The sequence below is a fragment of the Notothenia rossii genome (assembly GCF_949606895.1).
Source record: "Notothenia rossii genome assembly, chromosome: 5".
NCBI lineage: Eukaryota > Metazoa > Chordata > Actinopteri > Perciformes > Nototheniidae > Notothenia > Notothenia rossii.
The window spans coordinates 50,915,165-50,932,270 of NC_136903.1; the positions used below are offsets into that span (position 1 = coordinate 50,915,165).

At 43.1% G+C, this 17,106-nt stretch overlaps 1 protein-coding gene and 1 long non-coding RNA gene across 3 annotated transcripts in view; one reads left to right on the forward strand and one right to left on the reverse strand.

Annotated features, from left to right (window-relative positions):
* Nucleotides 1–17,106, reverse strand: part of LOC307039104 — a 514,347-nt gene that overhangs the window by 20,537 nt on the left and 476,704 nt on the right. The gene's annotated exons all lie outside the window — the stretch shown is intronic.
* The window catches only part of cntn2 (contactin 2), a 45,839-nt gene continuing 35,779 nt past the window's right edge, over nucleotides 7,047–17,106 (forward strand). The window contains exon 1 of one of the 2 annotated variants that reach the window (XM_079680900.1): nucleotides 7,047–7,970. The gene's annotated coding sequence lies outside the window, so the exon portion shown is untranslated. The remainder of the gene's footprint in view (nucleotides 7,971–17,106) is intronic. The other variant, XM_079680899.1, reaches the window with a different exon arrangement.

The window sequence follows — 17,106 nt, forward strand, 5'->3', positions numbered from 1 at the left end:
GAAAATAGCTGGAAATAAAGTCTGTGGAAAACAAACCTGTTTGATAAATGCACGTTTTGTTCAGCCGGATAATCTCCACATGTCTACCCTACTTTTATAATTTTCGAATCATAAATCTAATCGATAGATTATAAAAGGGTTTTAAGACACGTCACTGCACCACGACAAGCCAACTCCATCGATCAAGCTGGCTGAAACGTTATCTCCCTCTTCTTCTCATGCTCCCTGTCACTCTCCTTTAACTCCTCCGGTGACTTTCTTTTATTTGAAGATTGTTTTTTGCCCGGCGCCAGGTCCCAGCACCCATGGTCCCAGCTCCAGTTCCGGTCCCAGCAGCCATGGTTCTGGCTCCAGAAACGGCCCATACAGCCATGGTTCCAGCTCCAGAACCGGCCCACACAGCCATGGTCCACGCTTCAGTCCTGGTCCCAGCACCCATGGTCCCAGCTCCAGTTCCGGTCCCAGCAGCCATGGTTCCGGCTCCAGTTCCAGCCATGGTTCCGGCTCAAGTACCGGGCCCAGCAGCCATGGTCCCGACTCAGGTTTCAGTTCCAGTACAGGCTCTTCGGCCGACGCCAGCACTCCGTGTCCTGTCGGCATACAGGCCGACTCCGGCTCCTCGTCACCTGTTGGCTCTCCGGCCGACGCCAACTCCCCGTGTCCTGTCGGCGTACCGGCCGACTCCAGCTCCTCGTCACCTGTTGGCTCTCCGGCCGACGCCAACTCCCTGTGTCCTGTCGGCGTACCGGCCGACTCCGGCTCCTCGTCACCTGTTGGCTCTCCGGCCAACTCCAGCCCCTCGTGTCCTGTCGGCTCTCTGGCCGACGCCAGCCCCCTGTGTCCTGTCGGCGTATCGGCCGACTCAAGCTCCTTCTTCATCGGGGGTTCCGCTGACTCGAGGTTGCAGCCAACTCAAGTTCCCTCTTGAGTGGCCTCTCAAGTTCCTTCTCAGGTCCCCTCTCAAGTCTCCTCTCGAGTCCTCTTTCAAGTCCCTTCTCGAGTCCCCTCTCAAGTCACCTCTCGAGTCCCCTCTCAAGTCTCTTCTCGAGTTCCCTCTCGAGTCCCCTCTCAAGTCCCCTCTCGAGTCCCTTTCCAAGTCCCTTCTCAAGTCCCCTCTCGAGTCCCCTTTCAAGTCACCTCTCGAGTCCCCTCTCGAGTTTCCTCTCGAGTCCCCTCTCAAGCCCTCTCTCAAGCCCTCTCTCAAGTCCCTTCTCGAGTCCCCTCTCGAGTCTCCTCTCGAGTCCCCTCTCAAGTTCCTTCTCAAGTCCCCTCTCAAGTCTCTTCTCGAGTTCCCTCTCAAGTTCCCTCTTGAGTCTCTTCTCGAGTCCCCTCTCGAGGTCCCTCTTAAGTCCCATCTCAAGTCCCCTCTCCAGTCCCTACTCAAGTCCCTTCTCAAGTCCTTACTCAAGTCCCTTTCCAAGTCCCCTCTCCAGTCCCTACTCTAGTCCCTACTCAAGTCCCTATTCTATGTCCTGTCCCGTTGGGGGTCCCGCTGACTACTGTTCTGCCGGGGGTCCTGCCAACTCAATATCCTGGTCCGTTGGGGGTTCCGCTGGGGGTCCTGCCAACTCTGTGTTCTGTTCCGTTGGGGATCCCGCTGTCATTTGTCTTGACGGGGTTCCTGCCAACTCCATATCCTGTTTCGTTGGGGGTTCCGCTGAGGGTCCTGCCAACTCTGTGTCCTGTCCTGTTGGGGGTCCCGCCGACTACTGTTCCGCCAGGGGTCCTGCCAACCCCATGTCCTGTTCCGTTGGGGGTCCAGCCGACACCTGTTTCGTCGGGGGTCCTGCCAACCCCATGTCCTGGTCCATTGGGGGTTCCGCTGGGGGTCCTGGCAACTCTGTGTCCTGTTCCGTTGGGGGTCCTGCGATCACCTGTCTCGCCGGGGGGTCCTGCCAACTCCTTGTCCTGTTTCGTTGGGGGTTCCGCTGGGAGTCCTGCCAACTCCGTGCCCTGACCTGTTGGGGGTCCCGCCAACATCTGTTTCGTTGGGGGTCCAGCCGACACCTGCTCCGCAGGATTTCCTGCCAACACCAGATCCTGTCCTGTTGGGGGTCCCGCCGACACCTGCTCCGCCGGATTTCCTACCAACACCAGATCCTGTCCTGTTGGGGGTCCCACCGACACGTGCTCATCCGGGTTTCCTGCCAACACCATATCCTGTCCTGTTGGGGGTCCCACCAACACGTGCTATGCCGAGGGTCCTGCCGACACCAGGCCTTGTTTAATCGGGAACACCTGTCCCGGCAGCACCGGTGATTATCCCGCTGACACCTGTTCCGACGGGGGTCCTGCCAACTCCCTGTCCTCTCCTGTTGGTGGTCCCGCCGATACCTGTTCCAGCGGGAGTCCCGCCAAAATCTTGTCCTGTCCTGTTTGGGGTCCCGTCGACACCAGCCCTTGCGCCGTAGGGGGTCCCACTGACACCAGCCCATGTTCCGTCCAGGGTCCCGTCTACGCCTGAACCGCCAGGGGGTCCACCAGCTCCTGCTCTCGATCCCAGTGCTGTGGCGATCCAGCCAACCAAGGTAACACCGCCCACCTACAAAATACAAATAGAATAACAAGTTAAAATACAACAAAAAGACAATAAAACATACTTTATATTAAACATATTTTCTAGCAAAAGCTTTACATTAAAGAAGCTTAAAGGTAGGGTAGGTAAGAATGAATAAACCAGTTAGCAGCTGAAAAAAATCTGCCCCTTCCTTCAGACTTCCTTACAGAGCCCCTCCTCCAACACACACAAACGCGCACATGACCAATGAGGGCACGAGATGGAAGGCTGACAGGCAGGTAGGCCATCCAGTTATTTAGCCGGACCGGCTCAAATAATTGGTCATGCTTTTTACAGCGCCACAGCTTCCACAGATGAAATTTGTTTATGTATTTATTGTCAAAGCATTTAATGTATTCATTGCTATCGGGATGTTTAGAGCATTCCATGGAATATAACAAAAAGTGTTTCTAAAGTTGAAGAATAAGAAATTAGGAATGACTGTATAATGAAAGCTCCACTCGGAATGACGAACGTCTTGGGGTGTCGCTAAGAACACGGGTCCGTCTGCGTCGCATAACAGCTGCGCCACGGTTTTGGTCCGGCCTCCTCCAGCGTCATACCCTACCGGGCGCGTTTCAGAAGCATTTTAGAAACGGAGCGTCTTGCCTGCCGGCTCGCAGTTTTTGTTGATTTGGGCATATTTCCTGGACAGGCTACTTTGTACAGACAAAGTTAATAATAATTGTAATATCCCAGTTAGCCTATAAACGACATGAATCAAGGATGTGTTGCTGTATTTTAGTGGTACAAAAATGCATTTATCATCATAATTATTCTATAATTTACACAGTGCCTGTAAACCGGAGGAGAACGCTGGCATTTCTCCTCCTACTTGAAAGACCACGGAGGGATAGGGTCTGCAAATTAGTTTATTTGGGGGATGGGCCGAATGCTGTCACCGGTCTACTTCCTGCCCGCCGCCTCTGCAATGCCTCGCGTCCATGCTCGCGTCAATGCTCGCGTCAATGCTCACTTCGTGTCGAAAAATAGACTTCAATCCTATTTCAAGCGGAGCCCAGCGGCTTCATGGCGCTTCTGGGACGCTTCTGAGCCGTAACGCGGCGCGTCTGGTGGAATAGCACCCATTGACTAGGGTGGCCGCGATCCTTGCGGACGCCGCAGCGCAGCCGTAACGCGGCAGTAACGCGACGCAGACGGACCCGGTGGAATCTAGGGGTAACGGCCCCTATAAACGGCGGCTTGCGTTGTCGCTTGCCGGCGGGGGGGGTCTGAAACTCAATCAACAACCAATCACATGAATCTCCCGCCCCAGACACACAAGCACGCGGTTTGATTGGCTAGAGCAGTGACCATCAACTGGCGACTTGGGTGACTGTGGCGTTGGCGGAGTGGTTACTGCGTTCGCCCCCCGCCCATTTTTTTTTTTACAATGTCTCGTGAGTAAGGTGGAGTACCAGAGTCCAACAGAGAGGCAGCAGCTGCGGGACAGTAGACTGCCTACTGCAAAACCTTCCCTGCCTTGAAGAAGAACTGATCCTTCGTTGTGAACAGTCTTCTTTGTGCGCTCCACAGCAGCAGCCCCGCTGCGAGAGAGTCCAACCAGTGTTGCCAACTTGCCGACTTTGTCGTTAAATTTCCAAACCGTCCGGCTACTTATTTTTGTCAAAAGCGACTAACGACTAATCTAACGACTTGTAATGGTGTTATTAGGGACTTTTCTGGTGTTTGGAGACTCACGTATTGTTCTGCAGTTAACGATCTGCCGTGAGCCCCTCAGCCCTCCCATAGTACTCACAGGCGCACAGACTCACAGTTGCCTCCCGCAGCAGCTCAGCTGCAGTCAGAGCAGAGAGGAGACAGCCACACTCTCCCGCGTCGAGACAGCTTCAGTCACTTAATCACCTCGTCCACTGTGTGTGTGCCTCTCTGTGACAAGCTAAACATCCACGTAGGTCATCATGTCACAGTCTAAACTGTATTCACAAAAGTACATAAATAAGTGGGAATCAAACCTTGAGTTTAAAGGAGGGTTGAAGCCATTTATTGGAGATGACACACGGGCATACTGCCTTTATTGTAAGGGATATTTATACTAAAAACGACTACAACTATTTCTACTTTGTCTAATATAGACATTTCTGATCTACTGTCATCTGGATTTACTCTGGTGGTTTCAAGTTTTGATCCTTGAAGGGGGTGGAACGTTATTTTACTGCCATTACATGATATGCAAATTAGGCAATGACGTCATTTAGGGACTTCTGGCGACTTTTTGGACAGCCAATAGCTACTTTCCTTACTATGGCGTTGGCAACACTGAGTCCAACAGAGAGGCAGGAGCTGCGGGACATTAGCCTAGAAGCAGGGTTGGGTTGTAACGGAATATATGTAACAGAGTTACGTAATCAGAATACAAAAATCAAGTAGGCTAACTGTATTCAGCTGTCGTTACATTTGAAAAACGAGTAATCTGATTACAGTTACTTTTGTAAACCTGAAGTGAATACATTTTGGAATACTTATTGGAGTTATTGGTGGAAAAGTTTCCTCACAAAATGTAATATTCATTAGAGGCAGAACTGTGTGCACACTGCACAGCGCTGCAGCATGTCTGAGCGAGAAAAAGATGCAGCGTGTCTGTGAGGCCCCGCCCCCGCACGCAGGTGAGAGAGAGAGAGATCTCTTTTAAAATATATTGAAAGTTAGAAACGGAGATGGTTAGATAAAATGTGCAAGATAACGTTTATGTAGCATTTATTTATTGTCGAAATGATAACATTTCATAGCGGGATCAAATCAAAGTGAATGGCCTGCTGCTGCTGAATGCATGGGGCAAGTGACTGGAATTTTTTTTTAAAGTTATTACATCGTTTCCGATAATAATAATAAATAATAATGATAATTCATTCTATTTAGGGGCGCCTTTCAAAGCACCCAAGGACACCTTACAATTCATAACATATTCCAAGGACATTTTTTAAGACAGGACAAAGAATGCAGTCCGGGTTATGTTTTTTATGTGGGGTGCAGATGAGAGGGAGCTGTCCAGAATGACACCAAGATGTTGTGTTTGAATTCTTGATAAGCCATTAAAACAGTAAAATAAGTGTCTGCTGTTCACCAAAACATACCCATCTGTTATGGAAAAAGAAAGTATTCCAAAAGTATTCTAAAAGTAACCTGAATACGTAACTAACTGTATTCTGATTACTTTCAGAGCATGTATTCAGTATTCAGTAACTGATTACATTTACAAAGTAACCCTCCCAACCCTGCCTAGAAGTGATCCTTCGTTAGCGTGAAGAGTCTGCTGTCTATTGGATACATTTTGGCCCTTGGACAAATGTAGTTGGTGACCCCTGGGCTAGAGCTTGTACTGGCATATGATTCGATTGGCTGACGCCTCCATCGAGGCGTCAAAAGTAGAAGATTCATCTACTTTTGCAGCGAGCACCGCGAAAGAAGCTACGCTTTGCTCCCACAATGCAGTTTGTCGAATCGTGACGTCACCCCATTCAAAGTGAATGGGCAGAAGCGTTGAAGCGGCAACGCACGCTGCCGTGTGTAGGGGCCGTAAAGGTCCAGGCTGCGCTCCGTCGACATTACGTGCTTTTCTCCCTTTCTCCTAATAGCTGCGCTATATTGTGTTCCTAATAAATACACCAGTAAAATAAATGTAATTGAGTAAAAAGTACAAAATTGTCTCCCGAAATATATAGTAGAGTAGTTTAGGGTAGTATAAAACGAAAATACTTAAAATGTGTACATAAGTCTAGTACATTTTCTTAGTTACTTTCCACCTCTGCAGATTAATTAAGCGTAGGCCTATCGGTCTTTCTTGAGGCACTGTGATTGGGTGATAAGTAATTAGCTTGGAGCTGATGTGCTGCTCTGCATGCTGTCTGCTGCTGTCAGAGGCCTGTCTGTCTAATTGGTGGCACTGGAAGTGCCTCTCCTGCTTTAATGACCCTGAGGGTGAAATATGAAAAAAACGGGTCTGATCTGTGTTCACTACTCTCACACGTAGTTTTCTGTCTCTCTCATGAAACAGCTTTACTGTTTTTATGATACTGTGTTTTGTCTCTGAATGATCTGGATTATTGTTGATGAATTATCTTGTTTTCCTTTTACAGGTTGCGATTTTCAAGAGGCATACAAACATTTTAACAAAATACGTCTGTACATATGCTTAATTTTGTGATTTTCCACATACTCTCACTTTAATTGGAAACACTGAATTATATTTTCAACAAATCAAGTAACTGCAACTACAGGTGACTGCATAATTACACATTTTACATAATAGCATTGGCATTACAACGATGTATGTTTGTATGATTGCAGAGGATTCCAAAGATTGTCATTTATGCATCCTAACACTTTTTGTCAGGCTTATTATTACTTCATTACGCCATTACTGTTTTTATTTTTTAGTTAATTAAATTTTACCAATTATTTGTGTTTTTTCTAGATTTGTTAATTTGTGATTTGTGAATGCAGGATGGAAGGTAAAGCCGAGTCTTCAGATCAAATTAGAGACCTGCTGTAGATGTGATATCATATCATCCCAATCTATCTTCATGTAGGCTTTAATTGGAAGGGTCTCTTTCTCTCCGGGTCCCCGGGGAAAGGGCTGTGCAGCGGGGCGGGGAGCAGCACCTGCCCCCTCTGTGCCTCTCCTCCAGCAGCCTCAAACAAAAGGAGAAGCGAGGAGCAAACAACGAGGAGCTGCGTCAAGCTGCCCGTGCGGAGCGAGGACATCACCGGAAGTTACTCGAGTTTGCCTTCAAAATAAAGGTTTTAGGTTGACACTAGGAGACTTATGCGCGTTTGTGTGTGTTGGAGGATGGGCTCTGACGGGCAGATTTTTTTCGGATGCGTACTTTCAAAATCTAGTGCCATTCTTACCTACCCTACCTTTAAAGTCATACTTAAAGGGATGGAAGTTCAGTGGAAGTTAAAATTATAAGGGACGCGTTTAATTGTGCAATATAGAAACCGGAAGTCATTTTTGCTGTATTTTCGCGGGCTTGACACAAGCGAAAGGAGACCAGAAGGTGGTCCAAAGGAAGCGAGGATGCAGAGGAGAAGTAGAACAGAGAGAGAGAGAGAGAGAGAGAGAGAGAGAGAGAGAGAGAGAGAGAGAGAGAGGGAGAGAGAGGAGAGAGAGGAGAGAGAGAGAGAGAGAGAGAGAGAGAGAGAGAGAGAGAGAGAGAGAGAGAGAGAGAGAGAGAGAGAGAGAGACTGACTTTGAATGCGGCTCGACCACACTTCCACAGCGGAGAGAAGGAGAACCCAGGACCAGAGAAAGAAGGATCCAGAGAGCGGCTGTGAAACGCCTCTGCCATCTGAAAACGGTGCTTCCTTCACGGACTCAGCGAGAAGCACCCCTCCTCCTGCACACCTCCTCGGCTCCGCAGCGCAGAGAACACAGCCCGCATCCAGCAAGGTAAACAAACACGGACCTTTTAACTCAAACTACGTACTCTCTTCTCTGTAATTCCCCATATCTTTTTTATTAAATAAGCGTTGAAAAACAGAACGGCAGACCCATGTTTTAAGGAGGATGTTTATAGCAGGTTTCTGCAGGATGAACGGGATCCCGCTTCTGTTTGACGCAATAGACCAAGTGGAGGCTCGGACACACTCACTGTAGCCTGCGATTACAGCGTTTAGGAGGTCAACGTTACGCCAAAATCCACATTACATTTGGGCAATTAAAGAAATGTGACAATTGTATGTCACCTACACGACCCTCCACCTCATAATAACACGCAGGAGCTTCGTGTGGCGTCGGCTTGAATAAGTCGCATTTATTTAGTTACCCCTCAACAGGAATGTATTTATGTGTGTATGTGAAGGGAATACAGCAGGTAATAATGCTCTGCTTGCTGAACATGTCGATTATGCTAAGATTATTTACACGCTAGTTAATCTACATCTGTATTCTGTGTTTTGATGAAGCTAATTCCTTCATTGTTACCAGTTTGCTGAGAGGCTAAGAGACATGTGTTGTTAATATGTGAATGCTGGGAGCATTTCAGGATACTGAGCTGGAGTCAATTTGGCAGGAGGGTGCACACTCAGTGGGGGGTTCAGGGTCAGCACTCCTGCTGGTGCTAAGGCTGGTTTGGGGGCTGGAGCTGTGTGAGCAGTGCTTTCCAGAAAGGGATGGGGGCTGTAGGGGTGTGTTCGGAGGTCCTGGACAGGAGGACCACCGCTCAATGACCACTTTGATCAGGCTGCAAAGGATGAGTCCCCCCCTACTTAGGTGGTCCCTGTCAAATTTGACCTGTCAGTTGCTCTTACATTAAAGGTCCAATGTAATGGCCATTTCTACTGATCATATTTCCATTGTTGAGGTCTACTAGAATAGATTTAAACTGTGCAATTTTTCCAAAATCACATTGGTTTCTCATACAGCATCTCTGTATAGGATATTGAGTAAGAAAATAGGTTTATAACGCTGTGAGAATGGGTCTGCGGAGAGCATTTCTCTGCCATCCCAACTCGTCTATTACCAACCAGGGAGCTCTATGCAAGTCAATGGGGACTCCCTGTTAGTTAGCCAAGGGATCCTGGTGTGTGAGGTGCTCCGCGGATTGTTCCATTTGGGCCAATCCGGTCATTTGTTGTTGATTTGGGTGTTCACACGTCACAGAACCCAGGAAGTAAACAATGGAAAAAGATAAATGTCCAACGAGGCGTTCTGGGGCAGCATAGACAGGTCTTCTCTGTGTTAGAGTTTTAATCGCTACAGGGTGTACTTTGAGGGTTTGTGACCGTTTACATGCAGAAAAACCTTCATAACACACAAGGGGACGGGTAATAACCGGAAAAGCATGACATGGGCCCTTTAACAAAATAAACATTTATCATTAACATATTTTATTTACTACCATTTTAAGCTGTAAACAATGTCTCAGACCACTGGTACATGAATAACTGAAGTGAATATGAGTAGACTTTGAAAATGTATTACAAAATGAAAATGTTGTGGCTGTTTACTATCTGATGGATGAACATAATGTGGGGTTACCCATTCATTTCCTAAGGCAGGAACACAATAGGCGTAACAAAGTTGACTACCACTCATAATGTAATGAAAGTGGTGATCAGCAGCAGTTTTACACGTTTAAATGCCTACTTTATCATCAGGTCTTGAAGCAATTAAATGTAGAACACAATATTTATGATTGATTAAAGGAGTAAATTGAACACAACAGTACTGATAAAACTGAAACGTTGACTTTAATTAAATGTATTATGTCAACAAAGTTCAACCTAATACTTTTTATTTAAACTTGATATTATTGCTTTCAACTAACCTAATACAGTTATGTAAAATCTGTTGACATAATACATTTAATTAAAGTCAACGGTTCAGTTTTTTCTGTGAGGAGGATATATGAAGGATATATGAAGATATTTAATGAATTACCTATGTTTCAGCATTTCTCTTAATTTGGAGATGTGCTTCTAGTATCAGACAACGTCTTTTTCTTGTGTAGTTTTGATGCATATCTGCTGAGGAAGATATAATTACTGTGATAGTTGTGTACTGCCCACCCCATCAGTGACTAATGAAATCACCAAGCGTACACACATTGTTATCCAGTGTACTGAGTAGGCAGTAGGGCTGAACGATTAATCGATTTTAAATCGAAATCGCGATTTGAAATGATGCGATTATCAAATCGCAAAGCCTGCGATTTTTTTTAACATTTATTTTTTACAAAAATTTTTTTTTTTCTTCTTGTGTGTCATCCACACCAATCAGAAGTGCTGTGCTCCACATGTACCAGCCATTGTTAACCAATCAGAAGTGGCCCATGATAGAAGGTGATTGATCCAATCACCTGCCAAGTATTTTTGAAAGTGCCTGCCCTTTCCAAATGGCTTCCAATGGAGCTTTCCTAGATGGTTTGGTGAAACCATCTGAGTCAGGTTACTAATGCTCCATCACATGTTTCTATTACAGGGTGAATCTTAAACTGAAGCTTGACTTTAAAGCAACCCAAAGGATTCATGTAAGTTTAGTTCTTTCACTCGTAGCTCAGGCTGCGGGGGTGCTAGAGACGGGAGCACGTTGATACGACCTTCCTAGTTATGGCCACATTTTACAATAAACTTACGTTGGGTCGCTTAAAAACAAATATCGCAATTCGAATCGCAATCGCAATATTTTTTCCCAAAATCGTGCAACCCTAGTAGGCAGCCATATTAATAAAACTAAATGAGTGTTATAAATCAATAATGTCTGCAGCTCTGACACATGGAGGAGCTGAGATAAAGGATCGCAGTGTTTCCCCTACCATTGTCTTGGAGGGGCGCTGCGCCCCGCCAACGGAGCCCCGCGCTCCCCCTGAAATTCAAGGTGTTTAAAAAATAAATAAAAATAATTATATATATATATATTTTTTTTTTAATATATAGCACCAAATTGCAACTAATCTATATCTAGATTAGTCACTAATCTAGATTAGAGACTAATCTGTCACTTTTCACATTGAACATGTGCTCTTTTATTAAATAAACTAAACGCTGAAGTTGTGAGGAGTCGTGTGGCGCAGTGGGCGTTGGTGTTCGGATCAGGGGGGCACAGGTTCTAACCCCACTGCAGTCAGCATGTCGTCGTGTCCCTGAGACACTTCACCCCAAATTGCTCCTGTGGGGATTGCCCACAGTATTGAGTATGTAAGTCGCTTTGGACAAAAGCGTCTAACAAGTGACATGTAATCTGAGTTTAGTGTTTATAACCCTAAGAAACACTGATGCATTAATCAATAACAATAATCCACAGCTCCTCTCTCTGCAGGATTAAAAAAAAAATATCCCAATGCCACGGCTACGTTTATAGATATCTCAGTAGGTTAATGCTCGCCTAGTATGGTTAAGAGGTAGTACCCATAGAGTCCAGTAGAGGGCGGAGCCTGTGCTTAAATAACTAGGGTTACAATATGTAACCTCCCGTTTAATCCCTTCATGAAAAAAGCCAACATTGTTACCATCAGCGGTGTATTTAATGTTAAAACTGTGCTGCTGGATAGAAAGCTATTTGTCAAGTTTAAGCTCAAAGGAAAACATTGAGAGTTGTTTTTATAGCTAGATCTATACACTACACAACCTCTTTAAAATCCTTCACTCATGAGTCAGTTATATTTTAATTGTATTGAATACTCAGTCCATGCACAGACCCGATTGACCCGATTTTAAATCTGTTGATGACAAAAAAGTGTCGTTTCAAAGATAAGGTGTGTTTTCTATCCCTACACAGTCAGATCACTCAGCTTCATCTCTGTGTAACGAGGACAGGGATTGGTCAGCTACATGCATATAGCCAAAGTTAGCACAAAGGCTGGGAACAGATCACTACTGAAACTGAAAAATACTCTTTCCACTATAATATGCATTTTTGTTTAATATTGTGAGTATTTTATTAAGTCACATGCTGAGATGAAAAGCCGTTACATATCATACCTTTTGTTGTTTACAGTGTATGCCACTGAGTATTCCTTGCAGCAGGTTTCTCTGTACATACAAATATGTATTGCTTTCAGATAGTCAGCAGGTGTTTAGAAGAACAACAGCAAGCTGTAATCAAGGTTCAAGGTTCTTTATTTTGTCATACGAACATAGCTACAGTGTAGTTATGCCGATGAAAATCTTAGGTCACAGGCTTTTCCAACAGTGCAACACAATAACACAGATAAACAGAAACATATGGTTCAAGTAAATACGAAAAGAAAAATAGTTAAAAAAAAAGTGAAATATTGCAATAAGAGTCTATATGCAAGTTATTGGAATGATATATTAGATAAATAGATAAATAATTACTCAGTAGCAGATGAATGACGGATGTTGTTTCAACGATTATGGCTTGCAACGATTACGAAAACAATGTAATCGAAATATAACGATTATTTTTTTATTATTATTATTAATAAAAATAAATAAAAATATGTTATTAATTTGTTTTAATAGTTTTTTCAGTTGAGTTATACTTAAAGTTCAGTGTAATCAACTGTTAAAAACATACTGTTCACATTTCTTTTATCCATTAAATTGATGTTTTCAAAGTAAATGGATAATCGTTTTTAATAATCGTGATATCTATTATTGACCAAAAATAATCGAGATTATGAGTTTTTCCATAATCGAGCAGCCCTACTGTAGTTTCTAACAAAAAATCTTTAAGAGATGACATGAGCAGCCCTACCAGCATTTGCCATGGTGGCCAAAACATTTTTATTTGGTCTTAAATTGTAGGTCAACATTTATTTCCTGTTACTTCTGGACCATGACGGTGGGCCAGCCTTTAATGTTTAACTGAGTGGAATATGTTGAATATGTTTTACCAAAACGTTGGCTATATGTTATGGAGTTTTCAGGTTGTGACAGTGCAATGCAACATGTTTGTTGATCTTGTTTATTGGTATTTATAATTTTGATATTATTTATTTAAATATAGATATGAATATATAATTTATTTGATTTTGTATTGGTTTTTCAGTTGATTACCCTGAACGTATAATTCAACAGTTAAAAAGTTTAAATTATTATTTGTATTTGTTTTAAAGTACAATAAATGGATGTTTTCAAAGTCAATGAATAATTGCATTTAATAATCGCAGTTACAATTATTGACCCAAATAATCGAGATTATGATTTTTGCCATAATCGAGCAGCCCTAGTTTCAACAGTTCAGGTGTTTAACAGTCTTATTGCCTGTGGTATAAAACTGTCTCTGAATCTGGTGGTTTTAGTCCTGATGCTGCGGTAACACCTGCCAGACGGCAGCAGACAGAACAGTTTGTAGCTGGGGTGGTGGGGGTCTTTTATAATAATTTCTTCATGTGTAATTCACTGGTAATTACAGCATAACAGCAAACAGAGGGAGAGACAGGTCCATCATGCAGTAAGCTATGTGACTGGACTACAGATGAGTGGTTATTATGATTTGACCTTTAGTACCATGAATGTTGAAAACGGTGTTTTTATGGATCCAGTTGATGTAGACATATAACAATATTCAAGCAGAAACTGCATTGATAGGAACGGTCCGCTCAGCAGACCCACATGTCTCCATCAGCTCTCATCAGCTCTCATCCTGCTTCTCTCTTAAAGGCCATGTAATGCATCTAACACAGGTGTTTTTTAACATGTAGTTTAGATATCACCAGAATATATATATATATATTTTTCAAAGTTTGGTCATAATTAAATGACATATACGTTAAAAACCGATGTTGGTTCCGAAGTTTGCCAAGTACGCCCCCGAACACTCCCGAACGAGCGGTGACGTCACACGTGGCAAATATTGCCATTTGATAAAATCAGTCCAAATGGCAAGCAACGCGACAACTTCAGACAGCGACAGCGACAGCGATCATTCAAGCTCAGATTCGGTGGGTTATCTGGATTCAGTTACAGAAGTAGAGAGTGAACCAGCTAGCCTTTCACTTCAAGGCATCTTGCCTTATCAGTACGAGCCTCCTGCCCGGTAATCGAACAACGAGGCAGAAACTTGTAAAAGAGAAGCGGATTCCGCAGCCGGCGAGACTCGAGTCGGCAATACTGAATGGTAAATTCTGTTTTATTTAATTTGACCTGCACTAAATGTCGATTTTAATTTGTCATCTGTTCCTCACACGTCCGGCAGATATTGTTTTTTTTTTATGTTGTGAACAATATTCAGGTGTACATGTCAATGCTGTGAAAGCATGCCCACTGCAGATGAATGTGTATGCTGCAGAGAGATCTGGCAGGTGATGAAACAAATAGACAGTTTGCAACCTACTGACCAGATAAAAGACCCCGGCGAGAAACCAAGGTGCATTATTAGCCACCCAGGCTTTAGAGAAGGCTGTCTCAGTGTTTGGACACTGAAAATAGCGGATCTTCAATACAAACAACAACACAGAGCAGTTGATGACCCACTACACCAGTAAGTAAATATTGATTGACCCAACTGCCTATTGCAGCTTTGCTTTCATATAATACTTTTAGTCGCTACAGATATGGTACACTTTTAAAGATACCATTAAACTCTTTCAAGCAGTCAAAAACAGCTTGGCTTTTATGTTTTCTGTGTATGCAAGTTCAATGTATGCTTGGGAAAAGAAACAACTAAACATGTGAGGAAATATATAAGAGGTCTATGATTCTGCCAAGCAGTCATGTACAACCTCATATTTATTTTGTACAAGTAAAATACAAATATCATGTCATAAGCCAATTTGTAACCATTGCTACATAATAGTACTACATAACATTTTATTTTTCTCCAAATATATTTATAATCTGTATACTTTATTTTCATTAGGAAGTATCGATATACATCTTATCGACAGTTTGTACGTTGGTGCTGGGGTGTACTCGGCCCAAAAATCAGAGTCCCGCTGCCTGCATGTGCTGTAACCGAGATACGGAAGACTTACCCTGAACCGGGAGGCCGCTATCAGGGATTTCAATGGCCAAATCTGTAATTTGACATAAGTCATGCAGCTGAACTGGTTAAAATGGTTTTTCGCATGATGTAAATAATTTACAAAGTACGTCATTTACAATATTATATTTCCAAAGAAACATGTAAATATAACAACATTTTCCAAATCACAAGTTTGTAAGATTGTATTAATTTACTGTTTGATAAATAAAAAAGGGTTCTTTTGTTAATTTTTCACTTGTAACATTTGATCTTTATTGCAGTGTACATTAGTCTATTTTGGTATATGTGCGAGTCCACAAGTAATAAAAGTAGTACAAATAATAAAGATATTCAGACGTAATTCATTTTTGGCCTTACTTATTTCACTTCAACTTGTATATATGTCAGTCACTAGGCAAGTTCACTGTACTCTGGTGACATTTAGCTCAAGCTGGCATAACACCTGTAGTAACTTAATTCTGACCCGAGTTTTGTGCACAATCTTCCAGCACCCATGATCAATGTTTATAGCAATCAGGAAACATTCACAGCTCAAAAGTATTTTTAAATTCTTAGGGCTTTAATTCAGCTTCTCTACTAATGATAGTAATATCTTTAATGCTAATCTGATCAACCAGAAGAAAGTAGAACCTGGATGTTGGAACACTGTGCCTACTGGTTCAGTAGAAGTGCATTGCAAGAAATGTAGGTCCCGACACCCCACCAACAAGCACAGACATAAACAGCAGAATGTAATGTATTCATATCAGTGATATGAGTGACTACACATCTACTCAACTACACATCGCTTCACCATCATGAATTATTAGATAAAAAAAGTTTAGCGAGGTCCGGTTACACATATGTTGGGCGAAAATAGCGGAAGGATACAAAACAAACAATCCAGACGACGCTGGTGTTTGCCACGTGTGACGTCACACAGCTGGGTTAATGGCTGGCAAGCTTTTTCTACCGGAGCGGAATAACACGGGAAATTGGCACACATTTCATGTTATTTGGGGGGTATTTATGGAAAGAATCATTGATGTTGATATGTCAAATGAAACAGTGGAAAGTGATGAAGCGATTTATTAACACAGAATAACGTTTATTTTGGACATTTCATGGACTTTAAGGCCTGGAGGAAGCACTCTGTTATGAATCCCATTTAGGCAGATCATGATGTATACAAATGCTGCCATATCAGATCATTACACATTAGGGCTGTCCCGAATACCATTTTTCGGGCTCCGGATATTCGGTAGTAATCAGCAGCGCATTTTCGAATAGTCGGTGCGGAGAGATTTTTTTATTTTTTTACTAAACATTTTTTTCTCCAAAATGTTTCATAACACGCTCCGAATCCGAGACACCTGACAACACGCTGTTAAGCAGAAGCGCAGAAAGAGCATACTATTAATATTTATTTATTGTCTCAGTACTCGCATACATTAAAACTAAATGTGTCCTCAGCATTTAACCCAGCCGCAGTGCAGCGCCCAGGGACCAAATCTGGTTCCAAGTTCCGTCTATAACGTTTTACAACCTGAAGATACAAAACACATATTTCTGTTATAACAACAATAATTTTAATAACATAGCCGTAACAGTAGGCCTAACAGTGTAATATTTGTTACCGATACAGTAAACAGTATTTAAATAAATGAAGAACGAAAAATAAATGAGCGAACTGTATGCCAATAATTGCCTTAGCCCCCGATGTTCCCACATTGCTCCTATTATTTTCACTATTCGGATAAAATTGAAAAATTAATATAAAAAAACAATTTGGTTGCTTGCTTGCAACGATTTTCCAAGCAAAGTAAGTGCACGATTTTATCATGTGTAACGTTACTGTTTAAACGGCGGATAAAGCAGCTTAATCATGGCAATTTGACAACAGCTAAGCTAAGCTAGGCTACTACTTACAGCATCCAGGTGACTTTTCAGAGTTGTTGTGCCACCGTGGTAGGCCAGTTTCTTGTCGCATATTTGGCACACTGCCTTCTTCTTACCGTCGTCCAATTTAAAATGGTCCCACACAGCTGAAGTCTTCGGCATTTTGTGTTCAGGTGTGTGAAACGAGGTGAAGCAAGGTGAAGCGTGCAGTTTGGGTATATCAATATCAAGTCATTGAAATAATCCCCACCTTTAC